Genomic DNA, 10,250 nt, shown 5'->3' with positions numbered 1-10,250 from the left:
TTGACTGGAAACTGCATTTTATGGCCAAAAAAAGTTTCAGTTGAAAAATTTCAAGCAGACCAATTTCTAACTAATCATGCCAAAACCCTGGCTCTCCTCCTCATGGTCCACATCTGCTTTACAGCCTCTGAAAAGCAGGTTACTGGATCTTATGTACTTCACTTTCATTTGGCGTGAAAGGAAAGGAGATTTAAATTTGTAGAATTCTTAGTCTGTTAGTAACAAACAACCTATTTGCCAATGTCAACAGCAGGGGGGCCTTGCAATCGATAAATCTGCAATCACAGTTCATTGTTAAATCAGACAAAACAATTTCAGTGCATGTTCTGAACACGGAAAATATATTCTCCTTAATGACTGCACAGCATCAGAGAGGCCCCTAGATTAGCGTAAGATCCAGAACAAAATCTCTCATCATCAGCTTTTGAAATACTAACAACATCTACAAGGAGCTGGCACGTTGAAAAAGGTAGCCTACATGTTAATATTACTATATGCTACAGAGATGAACAGGGCCATTTCATACATTCTTGGCTCGATTCTTTTTCCACCTCTTTCAGTGTAGCTCAGGGAAACTCTACTTAAATCATTTGACTCACATTGGTGTAAAACAGATACTTTGTCAGGAAGAGAATAAGAATCATGCTCATTGTATATGGTGACTGATGCTAATGGATCCAGATTAAACAGACTTTCTACCATGTGTCTAGATTTTTCCCCCCAGCATTTTTTTCAGTCTCCTGTAGTTTTATTCATTTTGCAGGTAAAATCTAACTACAGTATATCGCCATTAGGAGAAAAATGCACAGAAAGGAGTATTCAGATTCAGCTGAATCACAGCTGCTCAAGTCTGCAAGCCACACATACATGCTGCAAAGATCAGATGCAACGTAATATTAGCTGTCAAAGATAATTAAGTATCATGTGCAGGTTAATTCACGCAGGTCAAATACTGCATCAAAAAAGCCTCAATTGAAAAGAAAGCCTGAAGTTGCAACAGAGAGAGAGCAGCGTACAAAAGTCTGCAAATCAAGGTATCAGTCATCTATGGAGAAAGTTCTTGAAAAGTTTTGGCACATAGATAAAAGAAGCCAAAAGTTTAATCAAGACATGTAACCATTAGGGCCTGCATTTCAAAAAAATCCAAACTGCAGGCCATGAACAGAAGTGTACTAGACAGTTTGCATCCACAATCATGGTACCTGCCAGCTCAAATTAGGCAAATACTGCACTGTGGGTGAAATTTACAGTTTCTGTGCCAGGTATATAATCTCTTAAATCCTAGTATTCTGAGATCTTAAGCGGGGCATATGCCTTTTATGGGATGAATTCACATTGGAGTGAATTTCACACTTTGTATGTCCAGCTCTGTACATCAGATTTTAACATTCAGGCTCTTCTAATATTCAGGCTCTTCTAGTATGCTCTTTCAGAGGTGGGAATGATGTTCTTTAGAGGCATTGGGATGTTTTGTGTTTTTTCCCTGATAGAATAAGCATGAGGAAGAATTTATATCTAGTTAATGCCCACCAGGGGCGGCTCTAGGTATTTTGCTGCCCCAAGCACGGCAGGCAGGCTGCCTTCGGCGGCTTGCCTGCGGGAGGTCCCCGGTACCATGGATTCGGTGGCACGCCTGCGGGAGGTCCGCCGAAGCCGCGGGACCAGCGGACCCTCCGCAGACATGCTGCTGAAGGTAGCCTGCCTACCACCCTCGCAGCGACCGGCAGAGCGCCCCCCGCTGCTTGCCGCCTCAGGCATGAGCTTGGCGTGCTGGTGCCTGGAGCCGCCCCTGATGCCCACACCTGCCAAACCTCATTCAATTCAGGCTGTAACTGTTTATCACAGATGTGATCTCAACAGGGAGTTTTGCTTTACTAAGGACCACAGAATCAGGCCCTTAGCTGAGTTCCAAACAGAATTAATCAAAAACCTACTCACCTTCTAGTTAGGAAAAATGCCACTGACATCTACAAATACCTTCTTAAAGCTTTTCCACATTCAATAGGCTCTCTGCTCTCCCAGACTCTTGAAGACCATTTGACAAATTGATTGCGAGAGAACAGCACCTTTCACAAGAATCAGGGTAAAAAAATAGAGACGTAAACCCCATATAACAAGCAGATATCGTAAAACAATGGAGGGTCAGAAGTCTACAAGTGCAAGACACAAGGATACTATCAGCACAGATTGAGGACCAAGGCTTATTAACATTAAAAAAAAATACACAACTTCAAAAATATTGTTAAATAATTTTAAGCTAAACATATTGAGTTTGGATTTTTAAAGAGCTAAGAGAGTCTGTTGGGGGAGGAGAATTCAAGCCATGTGGTAGAACATACAGCTGAAGTGCAATTTAAGGTTGATATTCCCTTCCCACCCTCTGCTCCATCAGAGTCACTTTTCTTTTAAGCTGTCCCCTCCACTCCCCTCTGAAATACTTTTGAAGAAAGTGGGAAAAAAAGTACTTGACAGTGCTATTAAGGAGCACAGCTCATGCTTGCCTCCTTCTTCTTTGTGTCTAAATAACCTGGCTTGGCAAGCCACACAAACAAAATCATACTAGGAGCAAGGTTTCTCCTCATAGTAGGTACTTCCTACAGCCCCCCATCACTGCAACATCTGTGCGCCTTATAGTCATTAACGCAGCTATCTTCACAATACCCCTCTGAGGTAGGGAAGTACTAGGAAACTAGATGTTAGGTGATGGCAGAAGGAATGGAGTGAAGATGAAGAAAAAATGCGGGTCACTGTCTCTTGCCTTAGATTTAGATTGTAAGTCCTTGGGCAAAGGACCTTCTTTTTGTTCCATGTTGTACAGCACCTAGCACAATGGGGACCTAGTCCATGACTGGGGTGCTACCGTCATGCAAATAATAATAATAATAATAATAATGAAGCAAATAAAAGCAATTTATAAGAAGTGTCGATGTTTCCGACTGGAACTGGTCTAGAAAGATTTTAACAGCTCAAAATATAATAAGTTAAAGGGGCCAGTCCCCAGAATAAAAACGAGCAGAGACAGAAATGTATGGAATGTCCCTCACATAACCAGACGTGCTATTGTCCAAATAATTGTCACATCATTGTGCACCCTTGTTAAGACTAAAATGGATTTTTTTCCAACTAGCTCAGAGGTTTTTTTTCCTTTAGCTCTATGTGTAATTCTTTAAATAATTACACATGTAATAAATTAGTGAAAATCAAAGAAACTGCCCGTCCTTAGAAAACCAGCTTAATTTGGCATGCTCTGCTGCACGCTTCTAAATGCTCCAATTCTTTCAGGCCCAGCTTCAACCAGCAGCCGCCTCTTTGTGCAAGTAATCTTTATAAATAACAGCAAATTGAATTTGGCATTAAGTGAGGTGTGAAATTCTTAAGCAGGCTCCTAAAAAAAGGAGACATCAGGGTCATACAGGGGCTGCCATCATGTTGCCTTCAAGCACATGAGCTGTATTTGAAAAAGAAATCAATTACAAATTACCAAGAACACAGCACAGTACAAATCCCTGATCTCTGTACAGGCCTCAATATGTTTTTTAACTGTTGTTTTGAAACTAATTCATTATGTAGATTGCACTGGTTCTATTTAGCTATTTCTGCTCACCATCTTCACATGGCAGACCCAATCCTCAGCGAGGTGCCAATGGAGCTATGCTGATTTACACCAGCTGAGGATCTGGCCCAGTGATTTGCTTACCATTGCCTGGCAGATCGTTTTACAATGCTCTCAAGGTGTCAATTCTGGAAACAGAAAACATTTTCCATTCTGAACTCTCCACCGGCTTACTTTCAGTAAACATCTCCCACATATTCACATCACTCTCCTCCAATTCTACAGCCATCGTGATTAACCCAAGAGACTCAATGAGACCCCTCGAGTATGGAATTTCCACCCCCTTGGTCAATCACCTGCGTTTACTGACACACAGGGCATGCTGCGAAACCACCGTCTCAGGCCTTTCCAGGCAAGAAGGTAGACATTGAAAGGGATTCCTTTGGCATTTATCCTGACTGCTAGGAGAATCCTTTGTAAACAAGGAGGCAGTTGGCAAATATTACATTTGTTTAATATTCCAATGTTCTAGGATATGATTCATTAGTATCTTTACATCTTTTTAATTTTTTCAGAGCCTTTTGGTTCTTAAAGTATTTGCTGCCTAAATTGCAAGACCAATGTAGGAAAATAAAAATAGTTAACACTTTTTCATATGCTAAAAGCCTAATGAAATATAGCAATTGTAGTTAAAAGCTGTATTTTAAAATATATATCTACATAATGAAATATATAAATGAGAGAGATCAGCTAGCCAAATTTTCTGAAGTGCTACCTTTTCCGTAAATGTGATTGTACCTCTCTGAGACGTTTGGACCATACTGACTGACATTTCAAATCAAGATGAATATCTCCTTGGAGCCTGGAATCAGCACTCTGTCTGTACCGAGTTTTTTTTGTTTGTTTGTTTGTTTTCTTACAGTAGTTAAGTACATGAACACCAGTGCCTGGGTCAGCACGTCCACTTCATTTCTGAAGCAGCCTGACAGTGGAGTATCACTTAAATAATGGAACACACATCTGGCAGGCGATTGCTGAGGTTGGCTAAGTTTATACAAGGTCAGTTCAACCTCTACATTTCTTTTTTATTTTAAAAATTAAGTAATAAGATTACATGGCTAACTGAATCCCCTGGGTAGGCCTCAGGGGGGTTGTTTTAAACAGAGTGAACTTTTTTGGAGTTTTCTATTATTAAAAAAGTAAGCACTTTTTTATGGTATGAATCTGAGATACTTCCTCTTCAGAACATTGCAGTCACTAGCATGTGCTTACTATAGAATATTATGGCATTTCTTTTATAAAGAGGGTGGACAATGCTTTACCAGGTTGAAAACACTTTCCAGGCCTTCAGTGCTCCATTATTTTCTTCCTCAATACATTTGCTTTAAGAAGGATTAAAATCCAGTGTCTTACTTATAGGTGCAGCTACATATGTTAAAAGAATTACTTTAAGGTATTTTTATAAGCAGCCACCCTGAGAAATGTCATGACAAATCAGAAAGATTCAGTGATTATAGCACTCCATAAATGAAGTTCTATAATCAGCTTAATCCATAGTATGAAAAAGTAGGAGCAGGGGAAAATCCCCAAATCCTAAATCTGCTTTATTCAAACAAGATGAACCTTTATCAGTTTTCATACATCTGTCCAATTAAGTAGATTGTTTGTGGTAGAGTTGGAAATCAACCCCAGATATCCCTAGTCCCAGTTCAGAGCTTTCAGTACAACACCATTTTCCTCTCCTTTGAGTCTTCAGAATTTAAAAGGGAAACTCAAATACTTTTTACAGTTTATTTTATTCTCCATTGTTAGAAGATTTAAACTATAAACATCCTTTTGCTGCTACTTGGGTGGTTTTCACTTTCTCCATTTGGCAAACATTGATTTTCTATTAGTGTTTCTTTCAGAACACAAGCCAGCTGCTACGTCTGATGAAGTGGGTACAGGAAGAAAGAAAGAAAGAGACGCGGCACTCAAAAGGGTGGAAAGCAAACATACAAGTATCAGCAGGAATAATAGCCCACTTTCAGACCCTCAGCTCCTGCTAGCTCATCCCACTTCACACTGCGTCAGATAGTATTAACTAAAGGGGTCAGACACAACACCATCACAGCTCTGTTGTGTTTTAGTTCCGTCTTTGGGAATTAGCTTCATCAGTGATCATGTGAGCAGAGATCAAACAGAGAACAAGTTTTGTTAGTTAAGTTGTGCTCTTTTGGCCAGCTGGATGGCTCCTTCCTCAGCAGAGCACTAAACATTTTCGTTACCACAGACAGTGCTTCTGTTCTCATTATTTCTTGGCATCAAAGCGGTAGAAGCTTTTTGTGGTGCGGTTTTGTTTTGTTGTTTTAAAAGAGACTTAAAATTCAGAAGACAATCCCAATAGATATCAGCATCAAGGTATGAAATCCAAGCTGAGATCAACCAAAACTTTACTTGACAGTATCCCTTATTTGGTTCTCCCCAAGTCTACAGTGCATCTCATCAGCCAATTTATGGTACTACCTTGGAGGAAGATCTGTCTCTTTTTGTGCCAATATCGTAATGAGGAAGCTAGCTCCTCCCTTGCTATGTCTCCCACAATAACCATTCTCTCATATATAACTAAAGTGACCTCTCTCATTAGCTGTGTTCTGTAACACGTCCCCAGTTGTGCATGGGGAGTGAGGTAAGACCCTCCTGTCACGCGGGAACTTGAGAGTATTTGATACATCTTATAACAGAAAGTTTTCTGTTATTCAAACAATATGTTGCCATGGAGAACAACCACCTTCATGCATTGATCACATTATGCTTCTTCCATTTGTTCATGTGGCCTCGAGGCAGAGACAGGGCAGTCTTCTGCATTTGGACCAGGACCGGTTCGATGCACCAGCAAACTAAGCACGTGCTTGGGGAGGCACAATTCCAGGGGCGGCATTCCGGGAGGTGGGGTTTTTGTTTTTTTTTTGCTTCGGCAGTTGCACTCTTGGAGGGTTTTTTTTGTTGTTGCTTGGAGTGGCAAAAAACCTAGAGCCAGCCCTGATTTGGAAAGCACCTAGAACATATCACTGTTGACTAACTGTTTTGTTCCAAATGTAAGAGAATGCTCTCCGGCAGTACTAACCAGTTCACCCCATTTGCACCAACACCCAATTCCCTTCTAACTCAGCCACTCAGTGAGTCTAGAACTTTCAATTTGCTATCTTAAACAGGCAGATAAGTCCTGATTAACAGTTTCTTGGACACTCCTTCCCAGCTGACTCCTCCTTCCCAACTGCAAAAAGTTATTTGGATGTGGAATTGGAGGTAGAAATTATTTACATAATGTTGCTCCTTTGCCAAGCAATAGCAGAATTTGGGGCCTTGTAAAGTATTACATTCATAGTAATCATACAGGGGAGTTAGATTAAACACAGAAAATATTCTGTCAGGAAGGCTGCAACAAAACACTACCTTATTTCTTAAAATCCAGACTTTAAAACACAAGAACCAAAAGAGAGAGAGAGAGAGACACACACACACACACTCACACACAGAGCAGGCTGCTCCCTAAGGCAGAGATGCACAGCTCACCCCACCTTGCTCTATGCTGGCTGTTTGTAGACTCACTGTTGCTAGGCCCAGGATGCAGGCTTCCCTGCAGAGTCCTCCAGTCTACAAGCAGGACCAGGAAAAAACCCATTGAATTTAAAGTGACAGCTTACAATTTTAACACAGTTTTCAATACACAATAGAAGACCGATTAGAACAGCAATTGGTAAAATGGAATCAGAGATTTTCTTAGTGTAATTTATTAATTTACAAAATGTACATGAGTCCTGGAAATAAACCGAGGTGGTAACAGACAGGCAACTCCCTTCTGTGGAAACCTCAAGTCAGGCACAATTGCCCTGTCCCCAGAAACAGCTGTCTTGCTCCTCACTCTCTCCCGGGGCTCTCACAAATCCCACCACCAACCCTTCTTGCTTAATGCACAGCCGCTTCTTCCTGCCCCAGTCCCTGCGTTTTACACCTGAGAAACTCCTAGTCCAAAGCTGTTCACTGAGATATCACAGCCTGGAAAGGAGAGCCTGGGCAGCTACCCTCATTTTGTGTAGCTGCTTTGCTGTACAAAGCAAGCTGAAAGCCTTCACTGCAAGGGCACTTTAACCCACACAATATCCTTAACAACTCTGGCTGTCAGCGGCACGTGACTATTTATGAAGAGTTTATTCCTTTGTGCCCAGAGACCAATGACCCCCTACTGGAAGAGCTGTAACAATAAGAAATACGGTAAGTAGAATTCGAACCTGAACAAACTGGACCTTTTTGTCACAGGCCCTTAAATGAGAATTTTTTGAAAAACAAAATTCATATTTCAGTCTGGGGTAGCGCCTGAAATACAACTGTTATATACTTACAAAGAGACTGAGGTGAGCACACCTGCAGTTATCAGAGTGTGGGCAAAAGGATGAAGATAAAAAATAACCCAAGGGACAATGTATACACTGAGTTTATTAAACTTACCTGAAGTTCAGTCTGACCAGCTGTTAGAAGCAGCAGTTATTCAATAACTACTACAACTGACATATAAGTCAGAAGCGGGGGATGAAGCAGCAGATCCTAGTCTAGTTTCTGATCTGAATTATGCTAGTGTAAGTCTTTTCATTGGCAGAACCTGCATGCACATATCTGAGTGCATGTGCACAAAGGAAATATAACAGTAGCACTACAATCTCCATCCTGGGATGCTCATGCAGACAAAATTCTCATTGTAATCAATAGGAACTTTGCCTGGGTTGGGGCCACCTGGGCAAACCTAGGCACACCACATTCCCAGGGCCACTGTGGTTCTGCCTTCATGACCTCACCCCTATGTCATGGCCCTGCTCCCACTTGGAGGGGCAGTGGCTCCCTCCCTTCCCCATGAAGCAGTGGCAGTGTCATGGGTCCCATAGGAGCGGCAGTAAGGACCCTGTACCGGGCTTCTCTCTCTCAAGGTTCTTCCTTGGAAATACTTCCATGTTTTTAGTGTCACCAAGTAAATGCACCCTGGATGCAGGAATACTTACCTGCAGGAGCAAGACTTCAGGAGCCCTTGGCATAGGCCTGTAATGCCTATGTCTTGATCCAACCCTGTGTATAAAAATTGCAGGATTGGGCTCTCTGTCTCCCTAGTATATCTTGCTGGAAAGCAGGGTAGCTCACCCCACTGTATTAATGATCACACTGTAAGAGTCAAGGAACAGTCTTGAGTGAGAAGAGCTCTTGGCTCTTTCCTCCCACTGGCAGTATGCCAGAGAGCAGCTTCGCTTTCACTCCCTTAGAACAACAGTGGCCACAAGAAACAAGAGATTTTGCTTTACTCACGTTACCGAAAGCTTCTCAGGTGCTATCTGAGCTGCACCGGGCCACTCATCACACCGCTGAGTCGCTGCTGAGTCGTTACAGTGCTGTGACCACCAGGTGGCAAGCATAACAGAACAAACTTAATTCTGTCTGCAGTGGATTCAGCAAATGACACTAACGACATTAGGAATAACCCACCACCACCACCACAGTAGGAAGTGCTATTGTTGGTGGATTGTACCTATTTTGGACAAATACCTAAAGAGACGGGCCCGTTATTTAACACCTGTCTCTTACATTGCTTCGCATACCAATATTGAACTATAGCCAAATGGAATTGATTATCCAGCTGGTCCACATGTTCTGTATGGAATGTGACGCTGCAGTTAGATGGCATTGCTGGTCTGTCCCTGTGTAGGCCAATTCAGAGAGACATTGGCTGGAAGGGATTTGCTTTTCTATTTCATCTATCAACGTGTAGCACAGCAAGAATGAATAGCGCAGTGGTTCTCAACCCACAGCCCAATCAGCACCCAGCTGCAGCCCAGGCAATATCCTCAGGGCCATACAGGTAGTATATATATTGTGTGGATGCAGCCCACATAACACATAGAGCACTGCATAGGCGGCCCACAATGGAAAATAGGTTGAGAACCACTGGAGTAGAGGAACAAAGGGAAGTGGAGGGGTGGTATGCAGGGAAGCGTGCAGAATGCAGGCTACCACCATGGAGACTTTATCCAGTGCTGCCATTCTCTCTTTCAGAAGCACATTCATATCTCTCTCTTCCTTCCAGGAAAGCGCTGCTTAACAAAAAGCTACTTTTACACTGAGAGGCAGTATGGGCAGCCTAGCTGGCCATGATAATAGTGACAAAGGAGGTAATAGATGCTATTTTCTCCTAAACTAGACTTGCCTACCTGCAGGGAAGAAAACAATTTTAAAACATAGCAAAAGAATAAGCATTGTAGCCCGTATCTGAAGGTTAGAATGATGGCCTGTTCCATCCAAGGATCTCAAAGTGCTTTAACCAACATTAGTTAATTATATCTTAACAAACATCCCTAACAGGCAGGTGTTATCCCCTGTATCAGATTGGGAAATTGAGGAACAAAGGTTCAGTAACTTTAATTCCCAAGGCTCTATAGTAAATGACTGGCAGAACCAAGAACACCACCCAGATTTCTTGACTGCCAATCATGTACTCCAACAGCTAGCGGAGACTTTGGTTGAGGTTGGATAATTACCACTACAGTGAACTGATTAGCTCTAGAACAGGCCTGGGAATGGTACTCCCAGCGTCACAGAAGAGCTCTGTGTGGCTCTATCGCTTGTCTCTCTCACCAACAGAAGCTGGGCCAATAAAAGATATTACCTCGCCCACCTT

This window comes from Mauremys mutica, chromosome 14 (assembly GCF_020497125.1).
Source record: "Mauremys mutica isolate MM-2020 ecotype Southern chromosome 14, ASM2049712v1, whole genome shotgun sequence".
NCBI classification, from domain to species: domain Eukaryota; kingdom Metazoa; phylum Chordata; order Testudines; family Geoemydidae; genus Mauremys; species Mauremys mutica.
Note: the sequence above shows the minus strand (reverse complement) of the source record.